We start from the raw sequence: 26,847 nt of genomic DNA on the forward strand, positions 1-26,847 counted from the left end.
GTCCTCCCACTACGACTTGGGAACCTATGCAGTTTATTAGGCTACAGATGAAATAAGTTATGAACTTCACGAGGTGGTGAAACTACATGTGATGAGCTTGATGCTCCTTTCCAATACATGTTGATGGTCTTATTCTGGTGACATGATGATCGATGATTGGTTGCCATTTGACAAATAAAATAATATCGCTCTCATCCATAATACTCTCATCATGTAGGTAGCCTACCCGCACTGTACATGTGAGCTGCTGGCTACAGTGCACAGGCCAAGAGCACGTTTGCTATATAACTCAACGTTTCTTTTAAACCATCAGTAGAGTTGAAAATGCGATGGAAACCCATTTAACCTGTATTTTTGATTCAGTACATGGGAATTTAACAGCAAAAGTTATTTGTCACACAAAGCCTTTTATCCGCAAAAAGTCTGTTTGATAGAAACATTTCTGGTGGGAAAATGCGTATATTGTTTAATGCAGATTTTAGAATATTCAAATGAAAATCTATGGCAAGTTGCACGGAAACTTAGCTACTAAGGTGGATATTGATCCAACACCTGCTACTTATTCAAACCAGCCCACTGGGCACAGACATCAGTTCAACATGTAATTTCAATTTACATTATTTTGAGTCGTCAAAAAATGATGTTGTCATGACGTTGCCCTCTTTGGGTACAGAGACCATCCCCCTCTCTCTCTCTCTCCTACACCCAGGCTGCTGTTAGGCAGGTCATAAATTCCTGGAGGAGATTCTTCCTCATGGCCAGACAGCATAGAGAGAGAGTGAGTTTTCATAGGGAGAACAAAGGAACTTCTTCCACCTCACAGAACTTGAGAACTGAACAATATTCATGTTCTGGAGAATGTATAAACGGTCGGTGAACATTGCTGAATGTTACTCTGAACTATCCATCCTAACCATGACAGAGAGAGAGAGGGTGGACAAACTCTCCAACAGAAACAAACTTTCCAACAGAGATCACGACGACACATTGAGCGTAAATATATACAGTGGGGCAAAAAAGTATTTAGTCAGCCACCAATTGTGCAAGTTCTCCCACTTAAAAAGATGAGAGAGGCCTGTAATTTTCATCATAGGTACACTTCAACTATGACAGACAAAATGAGATTTTTTTTTCTCCAGAAAATCACATTGTAGGATTTTTAATGAATTTATTTGCAAATTATGGTGGAAAATAAGTATTTGGTCACCTACAAACAAGCAAGATTTCTGGCTCTCACAGACCTGTAACTTCTTCTTTAAGAGGCTCCTCTGTCCTCCACTCGTTACCTGTATTAATGGCACCTGTTTGAACTTGTTATCAGTATAAAAGACACCTGTCCACAACCTCAAACAGTCACACTCCAAACTCCACTATGGCCAAGACCAAAGAGCTTTTCTGGCTGTCAAAGGACACCAGAAACAAAATTGTAGACCTGCACCAGGCTGGGAAGACTGAATCTGCAATAGGTAAGCAGCTTGGTTTGAAGAAATCAACTGTGGGAGCAATTATTAGGAAATGGAAGACATACAAGACCACTGATAATCTCCCTCGATCTGGGGCTCCACGCAAGATCTCACCCCGTGGGGTCAAAATGATCACAAGAACGGTGAGCAAAAATCCCAGAACCACACGGGGGGACCTAGTGAATGACCTGCAGAGAGCTGGGACCAAAGTAACAAAGCCTACCATCAGTAACACACTACGCCACCAGGGAATCAAATCCTGCAGTGCCAGACGTGTCCCCCTGCTTAAGCCAGTACATGTCCAGGCCCGTCTGAAGTTTGCTGGAGAGCATTTGGATGATCCAGAAGAAGATTGGGAAAATGTCATATGGTCAGATGAAACCAAAATAGAACTTTTTGGTAAAAACTCAACTCGTCGTGTTTGGAGGACAAAGAATGCTGAGTTGCATCCAAAGAACACCATACCTACTGTGAAGCATGGGGGTGGAAACATCATGCTTTGGGGCTGTTTTTCTGCAAAGGGACCAGGACGACTGATCCGTGTAAAGGAAAGAATGAATGGGGCCATGTAACGTGAGATTTTGAGTGAAAACCTCCTTCCATCAGCAAGGGCATTGAAGATGAAACGTGGCTGGGTCTTTCAGCATGACAATGATCCCAAACACACCGCCCGGGCAACGAAGGACTGGCTTCGTAAGAAGCATTTCAAGGTCCTGGAGTGGCCTAGCCAGTCTCCAGATCTCAACCCCATAGAAAATCTTTGGAGGGAGTTGAAAGTCCGTGTTGCCCAGCAACAGCCCCAAAACGAGCAGGCCAGAGGTGGATGAACGCAGTGCCCTTGTTTGGGTGTAGGGCCTGATCAGAGCCTGAAGGTACGGAGGTGCCGTTCCCCTCACAGCTCCGTAGGCAAGCACCATGGTCTTGTAGCGGATGCGAGCTTCAACTGGAAGCCAGTGGAGAGAGCGGAGGAGCGGGGTGACGTGAGAGAACTTGGGAAGGTTGAACACCAGACGGGCTGCGGCGTTCTGGATGAGTTGTAGGGGTTTAATGGCACAGGCAGGGAGCCCAGCCAACAGCGAGTTGCAGTAATCCAGACGGGAGATGACAAGTGCCTGGATTAGGACCTGCGCCGCTTCCTGTGTGAGGCAGGGTCGTACTCTGCGAATGTTGTAGAGCATGAACCTACAGGAACGGGCCACCGCCTTGATGTTAGTTGAGAACGACAGGGTGTTGTCCAGGATCACGCCAAGGTTCTTAGCGCTCTGGGAGGAGGACACAATGGAGTTGTCAACCGTGATGGCGAGATCATGGAACGGGCAGTCCTTCCCCGGGAGGAAGAGCAGCTCCGTCTTGCCGAGGTTCAGCTTGAGGTGGTGATCCGTCATCCACACTGATATGTCTGCCAGACATGCAGAGATGCGATTCGCCACCTGGTTATCAGAAGGGGGAAAGGAGAAGATTAATTGTGTGTCGTCTGCATAGCAATGATAGGAGAGACCATGTGAGGATATGACAGAGCCAAGTGACTTGGTGTATAGCGAGAATAGGAGAGGGCCTAGAACAGAGCCCTGGGGGACACCAGTGGTGAGAGCACGTGGTGCGGAGACAGATTCTCGTCACGCCACCTGGTAGGAGCGACCTGTCAGGTAGGACGCAATCCAAGCGTGGGCCGCGCCGGAGATGCCCAACTCGGAGAGGGTGGAGAGGAGGATCTGATGGTTCACAGTATCAAAAGCAGCCGATAGGTCTAGAAGGATGAGAGCACAGGAGAGAGAGTTAGCTTTAGCAGTGCGGAGCGCCTCCGTGACACAGAGAAGAGCAGTCTCAGTTGAATGACTAGTCTTGAAACCTGACTGATTTGGATCAAGAAGGTCATTCTGAGAGAGATGGCAGGAGAGCTGGCCAAGGACGGCACGTTCAAGAGTTTTGGAGAGAAAAGAAAGAAGGGATACCGGTCTGTAGTTGTTGACATCGGAGGGATCGAGTGTAGGTTTTTTCAGAAGGGGTGCAACTCTCGCTCTCTTGAAGACGGAAGGGACGTAGCCAGCGGTCAAGGATGAGTTGATGAGCGAGGTGAGGTAAGGGAGAAGGTCTCCGGAAATGGTCTGGAGAAGAGAGGAGGGGATAGGGTCAAGCGGGCAGGTTGTTGGGCGGCCGGCCGTCACAAGACGCGAGATTTCATCTGGAGAGAGAGGGGAGAAAGAGGTCAAAGCACAGGGTAGGGCAGTGTGAGCAGAACCAGCGGTGTCGTTTGACTTAGCAAACGAGGATCGGATGTCGTCGACCTTCTTTTCAAAATGGTTGACGAAGTCATCCGCAGAGAGGGAGGAGGGGGGGAGGGGGAGGAGGATTCAGGAGGGAGGAGAAGGTGGCAAAGAGCTTCCTAGGGTTAGAGGCAGATAGAAAGTGGCTTTAGCAGCAGAGACAGAAGAGGAAAATGTAGAGAGGAGGGAGTGAAAGGATGCCAGGTCCGCAGGGAGGCGAGTTCTCCTCCATTTCCGCTCGGCTGCCCGGAGCCGTGTTCTGTGAGCTCGCAATGAGTCGTCGAGCCACGGAGCAGGAGGGGAGGACCGAGCCGGCCTGGAGGATAGGGGACATAGAGAGTCAAAGGATGCAGAAAGGGAGGAGAGGAGGGTTGAGGAGGCAGAATCAGGAGATAGGTTGGAGAAGTTTGAGCAGAGGGAAGAGATGATAGGATGGAAGAGGAGAGAGTTGCGGGGGAGAGAGAGCGAAGGTTGGGACGGCGCGATACCATCCGAGTAGGGGCAGAGTGGGAAGTGTTGGATGAGAGCGAGAGGGAAAAGGATACAAGGTAGTGGTCGGAGACTTGGAGGGGAGTTGCAATGAGATTAGTGGAAGAACAGCATCTAGTAAAGATGAGGTCAAGCGTATTGCCTGCCTTGTGAGTAGGGGGGGAAGGTGAGAGGGTGAGGTCAAAAGAGGAGAGGAGTGGAAAGAAGGAGGCAGAGAGGAATGAGTCAAAGGTAGACGTGGGGAGGTTAAAGTCACCCAGAACTGTGAGAGGTGAGCCATCCTCAGGAAAGGAACTTATCAAGGCGTCAAGCTCATTGATGAACTCTCCAAGGGAACCTGGAGGGCGATAAATGATAAGGATGTTAAGCTTGAAAGGGCTGGTAACTGTGACAGCATGGAATTCAAAGGAGGCGATAGACAGATGGGTCAGGGGAGAAAGAGAGAATGTCCACTTGGGAGAGATGAGGATCCCAGTGCCACCACCCCGCTGACCAGAAGCTCTCGGGGTGTGCGAGAACACGTGGGCAGACGAGGAGAGAGCAGTAGGAGTAGCAGTGTTATCTGTGGTAATCCATGTTTCCGTCAGTGCCAGGAAGTCGAGGGACTGGAGGGAAGCATAGGCTGGGATGAACTCTGCCTTGTTGGCCGCAGATCGGCAGTTCCAGAGGCTACCGGAGACCTGGAACTCCACGTGGGTCGTGCGCGCTGGGACCACCAGGTTAGAGTGGCAGCGGCCACGCGGTGTGAAGTGTTTGTATGGTCTGTGCAGAGAGGAGAGAACAGGGATAGATAGACACATAGTTGACAGGCTACAGAAGAGGCTACGCTAATGCAAAGGAGATTGGAATTAGTTTGGAATTAGACTAACGAATTAGACTAACGTGAGGTAAAGAACAATTCATTAATTAGAAGACTAATTGATTAGATATTAAAATATCTGAAAGTTATATTAGGAAAATTATAACTATGTAATCTGAATATTTTCCTTGGTGCCCCAACTTCCTAGTTAATTACAGTTACATTATTAAGTTAGTTTAATCACATAATGATAATTACAGAGATTTTTTTTTTTAAGTATTCAGTTTAATGATGCCAAAGACACAACAATGTTGATGGCATTTTGCAAATCCAAATCAGTTTTCTACATTGATCTAACATCATAAGTATTCACTCATACTCTGTAAAACTCTATCTAGTGGGAGCAATGGAAAGGCTTCTCCCGTGTGACTTTCGCTCATGCGATTTCATGTTTCCTAACTGGTTAAAACTCTTTCCACACTGGGCGCAATGGTATGGCTTCTCACCTGTGTGTACCCTCTTGTGTCTTTTCAGGGATCCTAATAAGGCAAACATACTTCCACACTGGGAGCAGTGGTAAGGCTTCTCCCCTGTGTGTATTCGCTCATGAGTTTTCAGCTTTCCTACTCCGTAAAACTCTTTTCACAGTGCGAGCAATAGAAAGGCTTCTCCCCTGTGTGTATTCGCTCGTGGAATTTCCTGTTTCCTAACTGGTTAAAACTCTTTCCACAATGGGAGCAGGGGTAAGGCTTCTCCCCTGTATGTATACGCAAATGAGATTTTAGTTTTCCTAACTGGTTAAAACGCTTTCCACACTGGGAGCAGTGGAAGGGCTTCTCCCCTGTGTGTAGTCGCTCATGAGCTTTCAGCTTTCCTAACTCCGTAAAACTCTTTTCACAGTGGAAACAATGGTGTGGCTTCTCTCCTGTGTGTATCCTCCCATGTCTTTTCATGTTTCCTAACTGGTTAAAACTCTTTCCACACTGGGAGCAGTGGTAAGGCTTCTCCCCTGTGTGTATTCGCTCATGATCTTTCAGCCTTCCTAACTGGCTAAACCGCTTTCCACACTGGGAACAATGGTAAGGCTTCTCCCCTGTGTGTATTCGCTCATGAGCTTTCAGGCTTCTTAACTGACTATAACTCTTTCCACACTGGGCGCAATGGTATGGCATCTCTCCTGTGTGTGTCCTCTCATGTCTTTTCAGGCTTCCTAACTTGATAAAACTCTTTCCAATCTGGGAGCAGAGGTGTCGTCTTGCTGGTTTGGAAGTCTCTGGTTCCGCAGAGTTTGGTTTTTCTCCTGCCAAAGACAGTGTTTATTTAAAGAGAGACATGAATGAAACCTCAACATGATAAAACCATCTTGCTATGAGGTTTAATCCAAATCAGATCCCTCAATAACCTGAGGTAAATTTTCAAACATTTCATAATTCAAAACAAATGATGTTGTAGAGCTTCCTCGTAATTACTGATATGTTTACATTACTTATTTAATTAATTCAGTTTTATAAGTCAGAACAAAAAACTAAACAGTTCTAGAACACTGAAGACACAGACGTCACTGGATTCCAATTGAGCAGGTGGTTCTAAATATATAACTTTCATAGCTGTACGATACAGAATGTGACTTTTTCCATACGCACTAAAACATATTACTCTCAAATTTTGTGCACAAATTTGTTTGCACTCTTGGCATTCTCTCAACCAGCTTCATGGGGTAGTCACCTGGAATGCATTTCAATTAACAGGTGTGCCTTGTTAAAAGTTAATTTGTGGAATTTATTTCCTTCTTAATGCGTTTGAGCCAATCAGTTGTGTTGTGAAAAGGTAGATAGCCCTATTTGGTAAAAGACCAAGTCCATATTATGGCTAGAACAGCTCAAATAAGCAAAGAGAAACGACAGTCCATCATTTCTTTAAGACATGAAGGTCAGTCAATCTGGAAAATTTCAAGAACTTTGTACATTTCTTCAAGTACAGACGGAAAAAAACATCAACCTCTATGATGAAACTGGCTCTCATGAGGACCGCCACAGGAAAGGAAGACCCAGAGTTACCCCTGCTGCAGATAACAATTTCATTATTTTCCAGCCTCAGACATTCCAGCCCAAATAAATGCTTCACAGATTTCAAGTAACAGACATCTCAACATCAACTATTCAGAGGAGACTGCGTGAATCAGGCCTTCATGGTCGAATTGCTGCAAAGAAACCTGCAAAGAAACCACAACTAATGGACACCAATAGGAAGAAGAGACTTGCTTGGGCCAAGAAACATAAGCAACAGACATTCGATTGGTGTTAATCTGTCCTTTGGTCTGATGAGTCCAAATTTGAGATTTTCGGTTCCAACCGCCGTGCCTTTGTGAGACGCAGAGTAGGTGAATGGATGATCTCTGCATGTGTGGTTCTGACCTTGAAACATGGAGAAGGAGGTGTGATGGTGCTTTGCTGGTGGTGACACTGTCTGTGATTTATTTCGAAATTCAAGGAACACATAACTAGAATGGTTACCTCCAGGCTGTGTAAAGGCTATTTGACCAAGAAATAGACTGATGGAGTGCTGCATCAGATGACCTGGCCTCCACAATCACCCGACCTCAACCCAATTGAGATGGTTTGGGATGAGTTGGACCGCAGAGTGAAGGAAAAGAAGCCAACAAGTGCTCCGCATATGTGGGATCTCCTTCAAGACTGTTGGAAAAAGCATTCCAGGTGAAGCTGGTTGAGAGAATACCAAGAGTCTGCAAAGCTGTATTTGTATTAGTCGGGGACAGCCCTACTGGTAACATATACCAGTGAGCAGATCTATTTTATTTGTTCAAACTAAACTACAGCACTTACTTTGATGAGTCAAATCTGATCCTTTCTTCTCTTCTCCTCCTCTCACAGTTCGACTCAGCCCCGTTGTTTTCCTGCAGTCCACCAGCAGCACAGACAACCTCTTTATACCCAGCAGTAAGGTGCTACCGGGAGAGGCACGACACGGGGACTCCGGGAGGGAGGAAGGGCTAGCGTTGTCCTGGTAACCATAAAGAGGGGACACAGACACATATCATTATGGATGCTGATGTCACTGTTGTCACAAAGTGCTTTACAGAAACCCAGCCCAGACCCAGATAGAGCAAGCTGTATGCTAGACCAGACCAAGCTGTACCATGTGGTGTTCTGATCGGGAGAGACTCTTCTCTGCCTCGTCAGCATCAGGATGTTGTTGAGGCTCCCCAGAGGATCCACGATAGTCATGTCTCTCTCCTGTGTGAACGAGAACATCAAACAGATGGTAAACTTATGACCGTCTATTAAAATCACAGAGTCTTACAAGAGGCATTAATATGTCCAAAAAGGCCTAAATTGGCCACAATTGATCATGATTTCCTAAAATATTGTTTATGATGCAAATGCAAAAGGGTCCTTCCACGAAATAAGTAGAAACGACGCACCAATATTGAATTTTAAAAGCCTGTTACACTAAATTAAAACACTTTAATATAGACCGCATGGAGAATTCAATAAATCACATTTAAGTCACAAAAATATATGTACTAATGGCAGATTGCCCCTTAAACAATTCCTACAGTACTGAACATATTCAAGTGTAGAACTGAAGTAGAATGTCCCTTTAAAACCACACATTAGTTCAAGAACTGCGTAGTTTGTGCCCCTGTGTTTTAGACAGTACTCACTGGTGGTAATCAGATCTTCAGTCTCCTCCTCTTTTATTGAGATAGCCTCCTCTTCCTCTTTTACTCCAAAATGTTCTTCCTCTTCTTTCACTACATTCTCTTCTTTCAATGTTATGGCATCTTCCTCCTTTTTGATTCTGAAAGATTCTACCTCCTCCTCTTCCACTCTGACAACCTCGTTCCCATCTTCCTCTTTCACTGTAATATCATCCTCTTCTTCTTTCAATGAGATAGCCTCCTCTTCCTCCTTTTTCATACTGAAAGCTTCTTCCTCTCCTTTCACCAGAGCTTCTTTCTCCGTCGAGCTTAGTGAGCTCATGCTCCGGTCGATTAGCCTAGTGCATTATCAATTTACCACATTTGCTAATTTAACAAGCAAATTACGTTTAAATGAACGAGTAGATAGGTAAACATAATTATGTTCAAAACACGATGAGTAATATACACAAGATTGGTCTAAAGAGCTTCAATGTTTCGGTTTTATGTTTGCTAGCAAACCACCGCGTAGGTTGAATCAGTAGCCTTTTGTCGCTGTTGATGAAGCCTCCAGTTCCGTCCACTAGATTATACGTCACGCAAGAAGCATCACCTGAAAGACTCACATCGCCGCCTGCTGACGGGAGTGGGTAACGTAGATTGGAAAAATATTAATTATTTATTTATTAATTACAATGTTTATTCTGGCAAGCAATGTCATAAGAAGTCATTTAAAAACAACCAGATGTTATGTGTTCTCTTCCTTCTTACAGCCAATACTTTCCTCCAGGGCTGACCTGCCCATTAGATAGGATTAGGTGACAGATTGAAGAGGGTGGCATATTCCGAGCTAAATTGACCAAGGCTCATCGCTAACAACACATAACACCTCACATAATGCTGCCCAAGAATAATGAAAACTTCTCTCACCCAGTGGCATATGGACTATTTAGGTGAGTGTTGGTGTTGCCACATGAAGCAGTGCCCACTTTGCAAAAGGCAACATGGACAGATAGGACTCTACCTGTGTAGAGCACATGCCCCTCTGCCCTTCAATCAATCAATCAATCAATCAAATGTATTTATAAAACCCTTCTTACATCAGTTGAGTAAATGAGTAAATGTCAGTTGGCTTTTCATAGTCGATCATTCAGAGTATCTCAACCGCTCCTGCTGTCTCTAGAAAGTTGAAAACAGCAGGTCTGGGACAGGTAACACGTCCGGTGAACAGGTCAGGGTTCCATTGCCGCAGGCAGAACAGTTGAAACTGGAGCAGCAGCACGACCAGGTGGGCTGGGGACAGCAAAGAGTCATCAGGCCAGGTAGTCCTGAGGCATGATCCTAGAGAAAAAGAGAGAGAGAGAGAATTAGAGAGAGCATACTTAAATTCACACAGGACACCGGATAAGACAGGAGAAATACTCCAGATATAACAGACTGACCCCAGCCCCCCGACACATAAACTATTTCAGCATAAATACTGGAGGCTGAGACAGTATGGGTCAGGAGACACTGTGGCCCCGTCTGACGATACACCCAGACAGGGCCAAACAGGCAGGATATAACCCCACCCACTTTGCCAAAGCACAGCCCCCACACCACTTGAGGGATATCTTCAACCACCAACTTACTATTCTGAAACAAGGCAGAGTATAGCCCACGAAGATCTCCCCCACAGCACGAGCCCATGCGGGGGCGCCAACCCAGACAGGAAGATCACGTCCACACACCCACTCAAGAGGCGCACCCCTTCTAGGGACGGCATGGAAGAGCACCAGTAAGCCAGTGACTCAGCCCCTGTCATAGGGTTTGAGGCAGAGAATCCCAGTGGAGAGAGGGGAACCGGCCAGGCAGAGACAGCAAGGGCGGTTCGTTGCTCCGGGGCCTTTCCGCTCACCTTCACACTCCTGGGCCAGACTACACTCAATCATAGGACATTTTGAAGAGATGAGTCTTCAATATAGACTTAAAGGTTGAGACCGAGTCTGCGTCTCTCACATGGATAGGCAGACCATTCCATAAAAATGGAGCTCTATAGGAGAAAGCCCTGCCTCCAGCTATTTGCTTAGAAATTCTAGAGACAGTAAGGAGGCCTGCGTCTTGTGACCGTAGCGTATGTTTAGTTATGTATGGCAGGACTAAATCGGAAAGATAGGTAGGAGCAAGCCCATGTAATGCTTTGTAGGTTAGCAGTAAAACCTTGAAATCAGCTATAGCCTTAACAGGAAGCCAGTGTAGAGAGGCTAGCACTGGAGAAATATGATCACATTTTTGGGTTCTAGTCAAGATTCCATCAGCCGTGTTTAGCAATAACTGAAGTTTATTTCGTGCTTTATCCGGGTTGCCGAGAAAGTAGAGAATTGCAGAAGTCTAACCTAGAAGTGACAAAAGCACGGATACATTTTTCGGCATAATTTTTTGACAGAAAGCAGCATTTAAGGTCTAGGCGCACGAGGACAGATGCAGAGCCTCGGACTGACGCCATTAAAAGGTAATTTACCAACTTCACAAGTACAGTCTCAGTGCTATGATGGGGTCTAAAACCAGACTGAAGCATTCCGTATACATTGTTTGTCTTCCAGGAAGGCAGTGAGTTGCTGCGCAACAGCTTTTAAAAATATTATTCGATATAGGCCGATCGTTTTTATATTTTCTGGGTCAAGGTTAATTTTTTCAGGAGATGCTTTATTACTGCCACTTTTAGTGAGTTTGGTTCACATGCGGTGGATAGGGAGACGTTTATTATGTTCAACATAGGAGGGCCAAGCACAGGAAGCAGCTCTTTCAGTGGTTTAGTTGGAATAGTGTCCAGTATGCAGCTTGAAGGTTTAGAGGCCATGATTATTTTCATCAATGTGTCAAGAAGAGATATAGTATTAAAACACTTGAGTGTGTCCCTTGATCCTAGGTCCTGGCAGTGTTGTGCAGACTCAGGACAACTGAGTTTTGGAGGAATACGCAGATTTAAAGAGGAGTCCGTAATATGCTTTCTAATGATCATGATCTTTTCGTCAAAGAAGTTCATGAATTTATCACTGCTGAAGTGAAAGCCATCCTTTCTTGGGGAATGCTGCTTTTTAGTCTTTAAAGAGCACATGCCCCTTTGCCCTTCCTGTCTCTAAAGTGCCCTTTTGGGTGGTGGTATAATCTGTATTCATTTTTTCTCATAGTTATTCTGAACCCTCTGCCTGCAGGTCATCGGTAAATTCGCACAAGTGATTTGTAGTTTCCTTAACTTTCTGAAGAGGAAACAGCCCGGAAATCCCCCTGTCTGAGTGCATTTGTCTACCACTATGTGTAGCTGTTAGCGATGATGCTAATGACAACCATCTTCTGGTTGATGGAAAAGATTTCCCAAAAACCTTGTCAATTAAATGTTAACTACAAAGTAGTCTATGCCTACCTGGCAGAATGATATCATGATTATTTGCATCAATCCAGTTGTGATTTGTTCAGCAGACTCTGCAATCACATGTGTGCTACAGAGACACCACTAACCAAGCAAGGCTCTTGCTGGTGCCACTAACATTAAAGGGTATCTACACACTATTGTGGAAATTACAAGATTATGTTATAATACTTTTATTGCTGTGTGAACTGAAAGTGGGCCTCTGGGAGATTTAACACTGACAGGGGATTTACGATGTATTTGGGTGATACCGCATTCCAGAGCATGAGTTAATGTTTCTGTACTGGGGTACGAGGGGGAGATGGCTCCAGTATGGGGTTGGGGTACCAGGGGAGATGGTTCCAGTATGGAGTTGGGGTACCTGGGGGAGATGGCTCCAGTACAGAGTTGGAGTACCAGGGGGAGATGGCTCCAGTATGGAGTTGGGGGGGCCAGGGGAGATGGCTCCAGTATGGAGTTGGGGTACCAGGGGGAGAAGGCTCCAGTATGGAGTTGGGGTACCAGGGGGAGATGGCTCCAGTATGGAGTTGGGGTACCAGGGGGAGATGGCTCCAGTATGGAGTTGGGGTACCAGGGGGAGATGGCTCCAGTATGGATTTGGGGTACCAGGGGGAGATGGCTCCAGTATGGATTTGGGGTACCAGGGGGAGATGGCTCCAGTATGGATTTGGGGTACCAGGGGGAGATGGCTCCAGTATAGATTTGGGGTACCAGGGGGAGATGGCTCCAGTATGGATTTGGGGTACCAGGGGGAGATGGCTCCAGTATGGAGTTGGGGTCCCAGGGGGAGATGGCTCCAGTATGGATTTGGGGTACCAGGGGGAGATGGCTCCAGTATGGAGTTGGGGTCCCAGGGGGAGATGGCTCCAGTATGGATTTGGGGTACCAGGGGGAGATGGCTCCAGTATGGAGTTGGGGTACCAGGGGGAGTTTGATTGTTTTGAAGAAATCTAAAAGTCTCTCCTTTTGATTACAATAATTCCACCACAGAGCTTCGGTCTCTCATCTGTTACTGTAACCTGACAGCTTCAGACACTTCCCTAATTTACTTCAGGTTGTTCCTATGTTCAACTATTTTGTCATTCAAATATTATTTTCTTGGCCTTCTGTATCATCCTGTTGACATAATTTCTTCATTTCTTATAGTCTATAAATATATCTGCCCTGGATTTCCTAAACTCCAGAAAGCGTTCATTTCTACTCTTAATTGCCTTTAAAATGTTAGCATTTATTCACAGTTCAGCTCTTTGCTAAATTCAAACCTTTTTTTACTGGAGCCTGCTTATCTACCACATGTAAAAACAATGATCTAAAATTGCCCCGGGCATTCACCACCTCATTGCTTTTCAATACAGCAGACCAGTCCAATTTGTTCAAACAATTAACAAATAATATCTGCACTATAATTCTTCATAGCCCTCATATTTTGATTGACTTATGACAATTAAAAACAGTTTTCTGAACATTCCTACTCCAGAAAATGATGGAATGATCACTGAGCCCATAGTTTACAACCCCACTGTTTGATATCCTGGATCCGACACCAACACAAGGTCAATGATGGTTTGGGTAGAAGGACAGAACCTGCTGGGCTCATTAATCAGCTGGTATGAAGCAGATTACAACCATTCTGAAGAGTTTTAAAAGTAGCAAGGTCCTTTTCCAGCATATCTGTATTCAAATCACCAGTAACAATAACCTCAGATTTACCAAAGTGTGTTCAGTTTCCTCCAACAATTCATCAAACGTGTACTAGTCTGGTGGTCTATAACGGGTTACAACTATAATAGGTTGACATTTTGGCAAATAAAAATGTCCAACCACACAGCTTCAATCTCGCCTTTTCTCAATAGGGGGTGCTGTTTGCACTTTGTAAAAATTTCGTTCCCAAATTAAACTGCCTCGTACTCAATTCTTGCTCGTACAATATGCATATTATTATTACTATTGGATAGAAAACACTCTCTAGTTTCTAAAACCGTTTGAATTATATCTGTGAGTAAAACAGAACTCGAGTTGGAGCAATTTTCCTATGAGGCATTGAGAAATCTGAAATCTGCAGGCTGTTCTGAGGTCAGTTTATTAATTTGCATGTCTTCTATTAGTTGAGATGCACTGCATACGCCTTCCCCTGGATGTCAGCAAATAGTGAGAATTGGAATGGAGTTGCTAGGCAGATCTGAGGCCTTATAAATGGGCTGGCAACGTGGGGTCCTCTCTTTCCTTCGTTCGCCATGACGCAAGACAGACCTCAGGATGGCATTCTAGAAAGCTCCCATTATAGCCCTTAGATATATCCGGCTCTGATTTTATTCGATATAGGTGTTAAAGACATCATAATGTTGTTATTTTAAACCGAGTTATATAAGTTTATATCAGTATATTGCGATTTTCGGGTATTTATTTGTGCTGCGTTCTGGTGAGTTGGGCACGTCTGGGCCACATGGCTAATGTTTACTGCTAATTCCAAAGTTGAAGGCGACAATCTACAACCGAGCAACGATTCTTTTGGACAAAGGACAACTTGCCCAAGATTCTGATGGGAGCTCATCAAAAAGTAAGAACTATTTATGATGTTAATTCGTTGTTCTGTTGAAAAATGTAAAACTCATATTCCGCCATTAATTTCGGCGCGGTCTCGCTGTAACGCACGCTGTATGTCGTAGTAACGTTAATTTTTAAAAATCTAACACAGCGATTGCATTAAGAACTAATGTATCTTTCATTTGCTGTCCAACCTGTATTTTTTTGTCAAGTCTACTGATTAGATTAGGTGCCTCTCCCAAGATTTCTCCCGACATATTGTTGGCAGCTTGGCTACTATTCTCATTGTATAACCACGATTTGTGCCGCTAAATATGCACATTTTCGAACAAACTCTATAGGTATTGTGTAATCTGATGTTATAGGACTGTCATCTGAAGAAGTTTGAGAAGGTTAGTGAAAAAATTTATATATTTTGCTGGTTTATTCGTTATCGCTATTGTTGGCTTGAATCAATGCTGTTGTGTGGTTGGCTATTGTAGTAAGCTAATATAATGCTATATTGTGTTTTCGCTGTAAAACACTTAAAAATCTGAAATATTGGCTGGATTCACAAGATCTTTGTCTTTCATTTGCTGTACGCTGTGTATTTTTCATAAATGTTTTATGATGAGTATTTAGGTAATTCACGTTGGTCTCTGTAGTTATTCTAGTTGCTTTGGTGAGAGTTGTGATGGTGGCTGCAATGGTAAACTATGATTTATACCTGAAATATGCACATTTTTCTAACAAAACATATGCTATACAATAAATATGTTATCAGACTGTCATCTGATGAAGTTGTTTCTTGGTTAGTGGCCATTTATATCTTTATTTGGTCGAAATTGTGATAGCTACCAATGCAGGAAAAAAATGGTGGAAAGAAAAAGTTGTGTCTTTTGCTATCGTGGTTAGCTAATAGATTTACATATTGTGTCTTCCCTGTAAAACATTTTAAAAATCAGAAATGATGGCTGGATTCACAAGATGTGTATCTTTCATCTGGTGTCTTGGACTTGTGATTTAATGATATTTAGATGCTAGTATTTACTTGTGACGCTATGCTAGGCTATGCTAGTCAGCTTTTTTACTGATGGGGGTGCTCCCGGATCCGGGATTGTGTGCAAGTAGAAGTTAAATCTGATCTAATATCTGATCTTACATAAATACAAACTCCCCCTGCCTTGGCGATTGCGGTCTCTTCTAATTAATACATCATTTTAAACTTCAATCTCAGTGGGGGTTTTTTATCGAACCATCCAACCATGTTTCGGTAAAGCAAAGCACTCCCACCTTACAGTTACTAGAGAGTAGGCGAAGTTCCTCAATCTTAGGAAGAAGACTTCTAACGTGGAGATGAAGGATGTGTCGTCCTCTCGTGGAAAACACCTTTTCTAGAGTCAAGTTCTCCTCCTCTGTTGGAACTGTCAGCTGAAATGGCTTGTGATGACTCCATGCAGTCCAATAGAAACAATGAAGCTCCTTCCAGGATTCGCGCATTTGAAAGAGATGGTCGTTGCTCCCTTCTGATCCTCTCTGTTATAGCGAATGGATTAATCGCTAGAAAACGGGCCCTGATGAACAGCTCCAGACAGCAACAGGCTGGGGTCCTGATGAACATTCTCCAGACAGCAACAGACTGGGGCCCCTGATGAACATCTCCAGACAGCAACAGGCTGGGGCCCTGATGAACATCTCCAGACAGCAACAGGCTGGGGCCCTGATGAACATCTCCAGACAGCAACAGACTGGGGCCCTGATGAACATCTCCAGACAGCAACAGGCTGGGGCCCTGATGAACATCTCCAGACAGCAACAGGCTGGGGCCCTGATTAACATCTCCAGACAGCAACAGGCTGGGGCCCTGATGAACATTCTCCAGACAGCAACAGGCTGGGGCCCTGATGAACATCTCCAGACAGCAACAGGCTAGGGACCTGATGAACATCTCCAGATAGCAACAGGCTGGGGCCCTGATGAACATCTCCAGACAGCAACAGGCTGGGGACCTGATGAACATCTCCAGACAGCAACAGGCTGGGGCCCTGATGAACATCTCCAGACAGCAACAGGCTGATGAACATCTCCAGACAGCAACAGGCTGGGACCCTGATGAACATCTCCAGACAGCAACAGGCTGGGGCCCTGATGAACATCTCCAGACAGCAACAGGCTGGGGCCTTGATGAACATCTCCAGACAGCAACAGGCTGGGGCCCTGATGAACATCTCCAGACAGCAACAGGCTAGGGCCCTGATGAACATCTCCAGACAGCAACAGGCTGGGACCCTGATGAACATCTCCAGACAGCAACAGGCATATTTAAGTGCCTTTGAACGGGGTAGTAGGTGCCAGGCGCACCGTTTTTTTGACAAGAACTGCAACGCTGCTGGGTTTTCCAGCTCAACAGTTTCCCATGTGTACCAAGAATGGTCCACCAACCAAACAGTGGCGGTCAGTGCCGTTTAAGATGAGGGAGGACCATTTTGTTTTTCATGAGCATGGCCTTATTTCTACTATAGCATATTAGATGACTGTCATTCATATTCCATTCACCCTGTTCAATGTAACAGCGATAGGTTTAGGCTACTACATGATACTAACATTTTCCCTACCCATCATCAAATTCAGGTACAGTTGAAGTCGGAAGTTTACATACACTTAGGTTGGAGTCATTAAAACTTGTTTTTCAACCACTCCACAAACTTCTTGTTAACAAACTATACTTTTGGCAAGTTGGTTAGGACATCTACTTTGTGCATGACACAAGTCATTTTTCCAACAATTGTTTACAGACAGATTATTTCACTTATAATTCACTGTATCATAATTCCAGTTGTCAGAAGTTTACATACACTAAGTTGACTGTGCCTTTAAACAGCTTGGAAAATTACAGAAAATGATGTCATGGCTTTAGAAGCTTCTGATAGGCTAATTGACATAATTTGAGTCAGTTGGAGGTGTGGATGTATTTCAAGGCCTACCTTCAAACTCAGTGCCTCTTTGCTTGACATCATTGGAGTGGCCATCACAAAGTCCTGACCTCAATCCTATAGAAAATGTGTGGGCAGAACTGAAAAAGCGTGTGCAAGCGAGGAGGCCTACAAACCTGACTCAGTTACACCAGCTCTGTCAGGAGGAATGGGCCAAAATTCACCCAACTTATTGTGGGAAGTTTGTGGAAGGCTACCCGAAACGTTTGACCCAAGTTAAACAATTTTAAAGGCAATGCTACCAAATACTAATTGAGTGTATGTAAACTTCTGACCCACTAGGAATGTGATGAAAGAAATAAAAGCTGAAATAAATCATTCTCTCTAATATTAATCTGACATTTCACATTCTTAAAATAAAGTGGTGATCCTAACTGACCGAGGATTAAATGTCAGGAATTGCGAAAAACTGAGTTTAAATGTATTTGACTAAGGTGTATGTAAATTTTCGATTTCAACTGTATGTTTATTCCGGTCTTGTTCCGTTTAAGCAACATTTGTCAACAGAATCGGCGGAATGAATACACCCCTGATCAGGCATAAACACAGTTCACTTTCATAACAGCCACGTTGTATTCCTTCTCTCCTCCTCTCACCTTTTCCCTTTGCTTCTGGACTTCAATGCACAACACATCAGCTGTATGTGACCAGGCGAAAAAACCTTTCCAAGTCAAACCATACCATAACCGCTACACACAGCCTACATCCTTGTCACCATATTAGCTAAAGTAATGTCATAGTCGACATAGCTAATAGAACTAACACGTTAGTAAACCTGCTACAATCATGAAGTAACATTACAGTGTACAGTCAGGAAGCAGTTTAGCACTTGGTGGGCCCCGGTGGCAATAAATTAGTAAAACCAAAAGCTTACCTTGACTTGGAAGAGTTCCAGCGTTGTGTTGGAAAGTCATAGCCAGCTAGCTAACATAGCATCCCTTTGTTTGAGCCAAGTGTTTGAGTAGGATAAACTAGCTAGCTGCATTTGCTTAAACTGAAATGATAAAATCTCTCTCTCTCTCGCTTCTCCTTCATTTTGGAATAAATGAATTTGTTGTCTTTATTGTCTTTTTCTCTCTTTGAGTCAACTACTCACCACATGTTATGCACTGCAGTGCTAGCTAGCTGTAGCTTATGCTTTCAGTACTAGATTCATTCTCTGATCCTTTCATTGGGTGGACAACATGTTAGTTCATGCTGCAAGAGCTCTGATAGGTTGGAGGACGTCCTCCGGAAGTTGTCATAATTACTGTGTAAATCTATGGAAGGGCTTGAGAACCATGAGCCTCCGAGGTTTTGAATTTAAGTCAATGTACACAGAGGAGGATGCAAAATAGTATGTTTTAATCAATTATTTGGTGACGTTATTATATTTTGTATAGTTTTATCTAAAAAGGATAACTTTGAAATGTTTTACCATTTTTATTTTTATGAAAATCACTCAGGAGGATGGGACTCCCATTCCTCCTCTGAGGAGCCTCCACTGCACCCAAAGGACACAACTGTGGGAAGCACTGGCATCAACATGGGCCAGCATCCCTGTGGAACGCTTTTCGACACCTTGTAGAGTCCATGCCCCGACGAATTGAGGCTGTTCTGGGGGGAAAAGGGGAGGGTCCAACTCCATATTAGGAAGTTGTTCCAAATGTTTGGTATAATCAGTGGATATATCTGCCATTTAGCAGACACTTTTAACCAAAGGGATTTTCAGTAATGTGTGCAAACACTTTACATTTGGGTGGTCCCAGGAATCAAACCCACAACCTTGGTTTTAATAGCACCATACTCTACCAACTGAGCTACACGACCACAAGGAATGATCAAGGAATGACGGAGATAAACATACACACACACACACACACACGCTGTGGGGATGTTTTTCAGGGGCAGGGGCAGGGACTGGGAGACTAGTCAGGATTGAGGGAAAGATGAACAGAGCAAATGTATTTTTATTTCTAATCCCAGCACCCGTCCCTGCAGGAGGCGTTTTGCCTTTTGGTAGGCCGTCATTGTAAATAAGAATTTGTTCTTAACTGACTTGCTTAAATAAAGGTTAAATAATAAATGAAATAAACATTAAATACAGAGAGATCTTTGATGAAAACCAGGGCGCTCAGGACCTCAGACTGGGACAAAGGTTCACCTTCCAACAGGACAATGACCCTAAGCACACAGCCAAGATAATACAGAAGTGGCTTCGGGACAAGTCTCTGAATGTCCTTGAGTGGACCAGCCAGTGCCCGATTTGAAACTGATCAAACATCTCTGGAGAGATCTGAAAATAGCTGTGCAGCGACGCTCCCCATCCAACCTGACAGAGCTTGAGAGGATATGCAGAGAAGAATGGGAGAAACTCCCCAAATACAGAAGTGCCAAGCTTGTAGCGACATACCCAAGAAGATTCGAGGCTGTAATGGCTGCCAAAGATGCTTCAACAAAGTACTGAGTAAAGGGTCTGAATACTTATGTAAATGTTATATTTCAGTTAATTATAAAATACATTTGCAAAAATGTATAAAAACCTGTCTTTGCTTCATCATTATGGGGTGTTGTGTGTAGATTGATACATATGAAAGGAGCAAAGCCCAGGTAAAAAGTTAAAACCCACCTCAATCTTCTGATAACCGAACACTGGGTTTTATTTTTCTGAGGGACAATTACACAAATGTTTATGCAAAAGACACACCAGAATGACTGTCCAAGACTTGTTGAGTGTTCCTAGGGGGTCTGTTCTCAGTCCTGACTTAAATCTGCTGACGAATCTGAGACAAATCAGGTTTAAATATCACTGTCCATCAATTAGCCATTTTGACAACAAAAAAATTGTTTACACAAATATTAGCGTCATAGCTCTTATTGCAGGACTCTTATTGGGAAATCATCACCCCAGTCAACAAATTGTGTGTTGAACATTCATATTGGACTGTAGCAGCACAGCTAACTGGCTACTGATCAACCTATTGTGAGAATTGAACATTCATATTGGACTGTAGCAGCTAGCCATCTGGCTACTGATCAACCTATTGTGTGTATTGAACATTCATATTGGACTGTAGCAGCACAGCTAACTGGCTACTGATCAACCTATTGTGTGTATTGAACATTCATATTGGACTGTAGCAGCTAGCTAACTGGCTACCGATCAACCTATTGTGTGTATTGAACATTCATATTGGACTGTAGCAGCACAGCTAACTGGCTACCGATCAACCTATTGTGTGTATTGAACATTCATATTGGACTGTAGCAGCTAGCTATCTGGCTACCGATCAACCTATTGTTTGTATTGAACATTCATATTGGACTGTAGCAGCTAGCTATCTGGCTACCGATCAACCTATTGTGTGTATTGAACATTCATATTGGACTGTAGCAGCACAGCTAACTGGCTACTGATCAACCTATTGTGTGTATTGAACATTCATATTGGACTGTAGCAGCTAGCTATCTGGCTACTGATCAACCTATTGTGTGTATTGAACATTCATATTGGACAGCCTTACCTATAAAGTAGCACCACCACCCATCAGCCCATTCTCTTCTTGATGTCAAAGCTGCAGTGTATTGTTGGTATAGGAGTATTAAATTAATGAATAATCCTATTTATTTAAAGCCCCGCTAAGATGTCACCATACTATTCCTTTAAAGCCCCTCTTTTCAGATATAAATCATCAGAATGGGAAACCAACTGACATGGAAACAATGGAGCAAATGTATCACTATCAGAGGGGTGTATTATGACATCATATAGAACTACTCAGACATTCCAAATATCACTTGATTATCAGAGGGGTGTATTATGACATCATATAGAACTACTCAGACATTCCAAATATCACTTGATTATCAGAGGGGTGTATTATGACATCAGATAGAACTACTCAGACATTCCAAATCAGGCTTCATCCATATCATGAAGGTGGATATTGATCCAACCATTTCCAAAGTAATGACCGGGCTGATGGAAACAGGATATGCCTGTACACTTTTATAAATCCCGACAGACGATTTGTTACTTCGTTTGACAATTTGTTTGTATATTTGTGTCAGTAAAAATGTCTAAGCGAGAAATGGCTGTGGAAACTCCTTAATGCTCAAAAATGTATATAATAACCATCACATCTTAGTTAACTTGGAGTCACGTGATGATATGTTGTGTGGTCCTCCCACTATGACTTGGGAACCCATGTAGTTTATTAGGCTACAGATGAAATAAGTTATGAACTTCACAGGGTGGTGAAAGTGCATGTGATGAGCTTGATGCTCCATTCCAATACATTTTGATGGTCTTCTTCTGGTGACATGATGATTGATGCTTGGTTGCCATTTGACAAATAAAATAATGATCTCATCATTCGGGTAACAACGTTTATTCAACCAGTGGGAGGCTTGTAAATGCCACCAGGAAAGTCGAAAGAGGAACTCTTCATTGAGACTAATAAACAGCAATCCGTGGGTGAGTTGTGGTGGATATTATAAAATAAGGATCTGCTGGAGTCCAAGTCAAAACAAGATTCTTTATTTCTAAGCTCAGAGAGAATAACAGTTACACAGCGCAGTGTAGACAGTCTGAATTCCTGAAGCATTGGGTGATGAGCACATATCTTTATAGTTTCCTGTTCCTGGGAGGGACTTTATTCATACAAGGACACAGGTGCAGCTGGTTTGCAACACAGAATGATACTCCCAGGAACAGGAGATTATAATAGGACAGTTTCACAAGGTTAGTCACATACTCAGTTATGTGGACACATATACAATTAACATTTTCCATTACAGTCTGAATATTTTCATGTCATTAAATCATCAGTGGGCCAACAATGCAAATGTAAAAAATTGAGCAAATGCATCACATCCAAATATCACGTGATTATCCGTAGTGCTGGAGGAATGACACACCCAGATAAACACACATAGTCAGAGTTTAAAAAAGGACCATTTAAACACAAGGAAACTGATTTACATTATATTCAAACTGACATACTCCATATTGTCATGACGTGGCCTTTTCTGGGTATAGATTGTGGCTTCCCCCTTTCCTACACCCAGGTTCTGTTATCTCAGGTAGTAAATTCCTGGCGGAGACTCTCTCCCCCTTTTCATGCAGAGAGAAACCACAGAGTGAACAAAGGATTTCACGTGGCCGAACTCCTAAATCCCCAAAATGGGAAAATTAAACTATATGTCCACCTTTGAGAGTGTGGGAAGGGTCCGTGGACACTTACGGGACAGTTATGTGATGTTAAACCTTTAATGTGAGAGAATTGTATTCCTTTAAAAGTTTAACTAAGTCATTGGCCCGTCCCAGTGAGCACAGACATGATCATGGAACCGCCCTTTCCTATTGTTACGAATAAAAGCCCCTCATAAAAAGAAATCATCCTCAGACTGAGCAAACCCACAGCGTGAGCTGTGATTGCGAATAGTTTAGACAACGCATACCTCGGTGTAAGCTGAGGTGGCACAGGTTTGAGTGTCAAGACTAGAAAACCATCCCACGTGGAGCATTGGCTACATGGCTGGAAATGGTTCAACTCGGAGACTATCAACCCCTACAGAATAAGAGCATTGGCTACATGGCTGGAAATGGTTCAACTCTGAGACTATCAATCCCTACAGAATAAGAGCATTGGCTACATGGCTGGAAATGGTTCAACTCTGAGACTATCAACCCCTACAGAATAAGAGCATTGGTGGGTCTGTGGGGGTAGCTAGAAATGATGTAAACCTGGGATGCGAATACCGACAACCGCCGAAACATCTATTCTATGAGAACATTTCTGAATGGTAATCTGAGGTATCCATTCTAACCAAGAAAGACTTTGAACTTCAGGGAAACAGAAAGAGAGAGACTCGGATGAAACTCTCCAGCAGACGGACCGGATTCCAACAGATCACAACGGCACACGGGCGTAAATATATACTGATTGCAATTATTCCTGAATGAGTGAGCGTTCGTGTGCAAAGGATTAGCATTTCGAATAATATACAGTTGAAGTTGGAAGTTTACATACACTTAGGTTGGAGTCATTAAAACTCATTTTTCAACCACTCCACACATGTTTCTTGTTAACAAACTATACTTTTGGCAAGTTGGTTAGGACATCTACTTTGTGCATGACACAAGTCATTTTTCCAACAATTGTTTACAGACAGATTATTTCACTTATAATTCACTGTATCATAATTCCAGTTGTCAGAAGTTTACATACACTAAGTTGACTGTGCCTTTAAACAGCTTGAAAAATTCCAGAAGATTATGTCATAGCTTTAGAAGCTTCTGATATGCTAATTGACATCATTTGAGTCAATTGGAGGTGTACTTGTGGATGTATTTCAAGGCCTACCTTCAAACTCTGTGCCTCTTTGCTTGACATCATGGGAAAATCAAAGAAATCAGCCAAGACCTTAGAAAAAAAATTGTAGACCTCCACAAGTCTGGTTCATCCTTGGGAGCAATTTCCAAACGCCTGAAGGTACCACGTTCATCTGTACAAACAATAGTACGCAAGTATAAAAATCATGGGACCACTCAGCCGCCATACCGCTCAGGAAGGATACCCATTCTCTCTCCTAGATGTGAACGTACTTTGGTGCGAAAAGTACAAATCAATCCCAGAACAACAGCAAAGGACCTTGTGAAGATGCTGGAAGAAACAGGTACAAAAGTATCTATATCCACAGAAAAACAAGTCCTATATCGACATAACCTGAAAGGCCGCTCAGCAAGGAAGAAGCCACTGCTCCAAAAACGCTATAAAAAAGCCAGACTACGGTTTGCAACTGCACATGGGAACAAAGATCAAACTTTTTGCAGAAATGTGCTGTGGTCTGATGAAAAAAAAAATAGAACTGTTTGGCCATAATGACCATCGTTATGTTTGGAGGAAAAAGGAGGAGGCTTGCAAGCTTAAGAACACCATCCCAAGCGTGAAGCACGGGGGTGGCAGCATCATGTTGTGGGGGTGCTTTTCTGCAGGAGGGACTGGTGAACTTCACAAAATAGACGGCATCATGAGGTAGGAAAATTATGTCGATATATAGAAGCAACATCTCAAGACATCAGCCAGGATATTTCACATTCTTAAAATAAAGTGGTGATCCTAACTGACCTAAGACAGACAACAAGGATTAAATGTAAGGAATTGTGAAAAACTGAGTTTAAATGTATTTGGCTAATGTGTATGTAAACTTCCGACTTCAACTGTACTTATGTGTGTAATGTGTGTAATGAACCCATTTGTCTTTCCCGCTTCTTTCTCAGTCCACACCCACTTCCCTTTGTCCACCAAGCCGTCATATCGGCTTGGCCCACTAGGGAATCTTCCCTATCATTCGTTAGTAACCAGTATCTACTGTTTGTTTGCGCATTTCTGTGATTATTTAGTTAGTAAATAAATGATTAAGCCAATTGGTGTATGGATGATATATTAAAAAAAAGGCTGGGTTCGTGCAGATAACCAACAATTTACGACGTTTGGAATGAGACTGACGTGAGGTAAAGAATAATTAATTAATATATGACTAATTGATCAGATATTAAAATATCTGAAGAGTTATATTTGGAAAAGTATATAGTATTCAGAAAATTATAACTTTGTAATCTGAAGACTTTCCGTGGTGCCCCGACTTCCTAGTTAATTAAATGTACATGATTAGTTTAATCACTAAATAATAATTACAGAGAATTGATTTGATAAAATAAGTCCTCACTTTTAATGATGCCAAAGACACGACAATATTCAATTAATATTTTTCTAATTAAAACATACAAATATATGTTTGAGTATACTTTGTACCATTCAATTTCATATGGTAAAAACAAGTAAACACATTCTCAGTCAACATTATAAGACAATGGGAACACTGTGTATGTTCTCTGATGAATTTTAAGTCAATGTGATGTGAAATATCAATTTACCCACAAGGAGAAGTAATTAAGTCAATGTGATGTGAAAAATACATTTACACACCAGGAGAAGTACAGTGGGGCAAAAAAGTATTTAGTCGGCCACCAATTGTGCAAGTTCTCCCACTTAAAAAGACGAGAGAGGCCTGTAATTTTCATCATAGGTACACTTCAACTATGACAGACAAAATGAGGAAAAAAAATCCAGAAAATCACATTGTAGGATTTTTAATGAATTTATTTGCAAATTATGGTGGAAAATAAGTATTTGGTCAATAACAAAAGTTTCTCAAAACTTTGTTATATACCCTTTGTTGGCAATGACAGAGGTCAAACGTTTTCTGTAAGTCTTCACAAGGTTTTCACACACTGTTGCTGGTATTTTGGCCCATTCCTCCATGCAGATCTCCTCTAGAGCAGTGATGTTTTGGGGCTGTTGCTGGGCAACACGGACTTTCAACTCCCTCCAAAGATTTTCTATGGGGTTGAGATCTGGAGACTGGCTAGGCCACTCCAGGACCTTGAAATGCTTCTTACGAAGCCACTCCTTCGTTGCCCGGGCGGTGTGTTTGGGATCATTGTCATGCTGAAAGACCCAGCCACGTTTCATCTTCAATGCCCTTGCTGATGGAAGGAGGTTTACACTCAAAATCTCACGATACATGGCCCCATTCATTCTGTCCTTTACACGGATCAGTCGTCTTGGTCCCTTTGCAGAAAAACAGCCCCAAAGCATGAAGTTTCCACCCCCATGCTTCACAGTAGATATGGTGTTCTTTGGATGCAACTCAGCATTCTTTGTCCTCCAAACACGACGAGTTGAGTTTTTACCTAAAAGTTATATTTTGGTTTCATCTGACCATATGACATTCTCCCAATCTTCTTCTGGATCATCCAAATGCTCTCCAGCAAACTTCAGACGGGCCTGGACATGTACTGGCTTAAGCAGGGGGACACGTCTGGCACTGCAGGATTTGAGTCCCTGGCGGCGTAGTGTGTTACTGATGGTAGGCTTTGTTACTTTGGTCCCAGCTCTCTGCAGGTCATTCACTAGGTCCCCCCGTGTGGTTCTGGGATTTTTGCTCACCGTTCTTGTGATCATTTTGACCCCACGGGGTGAGATCTTGCATGGAGCCCCAGATCGAGGGAGATTATCAGTGGTCTTGTATGTCTTCCATTTCCTAATAATTGCTCCCACAGTTGATTTCTTCAAACCAAGCTGCTTACCTATTTCAGATTCAGTCTTCCCAGCCTGGTGCAGGTCTACAATTTTGTTTCTGGTGTCCTTTGACAGCTCTTTGGTCTTGGCCATAGTGGAGTTTGGAGTGTGACTGTTT

At 43.2% G+C, this 26,847-nt stretch overlaps 2 protein-coding genes and 1 pseudogene across 2 annotated transcripts in view; 1 reads left to right on the forward strand and 2 right to left on the reverse strand.

The window, feature by feature from the left end:
- Positions 1-26,847, reverse strand: part of LOC139546469 (piggyBac transposable element-derived protein 4-like) — a 226,838-nt gene that overhangs the window by 187,580 nt on the left and 12,411 nt on the right. The window lies entirely within an intron of this gene.
- LOC139546449 (piggyBac transposable element-derived protein 4-like) overlaps positions 1-26,847 on the forward strand; it is a 252,812-nt gene that overhangs the window by 86,924 nt on the left and 139,041 nt on the right. The gene's annotated exons all lie outside the window — the stretch shown is intronic.
- Positions 5,406-6,220, reverse strand: LOC139552010 (zinc finger protein 678-like; annotated as a pseudogene).

The sequence above is a fragment of the Salvelinus alpinus genome, chromosome 2 (genome assembly GCF_045679555.1).
Source record: "Salvelinus alpinus chromosome 2, SLU_Salpinus.1, whole genome shotgun sequence".
NCBI classification, from domain to species: Eukaryota; Metazoa; Chordata; class Actinopteri; order Salmoniformes; family Salmonidae; genus Salvelinus; species Salvelinus alpinus.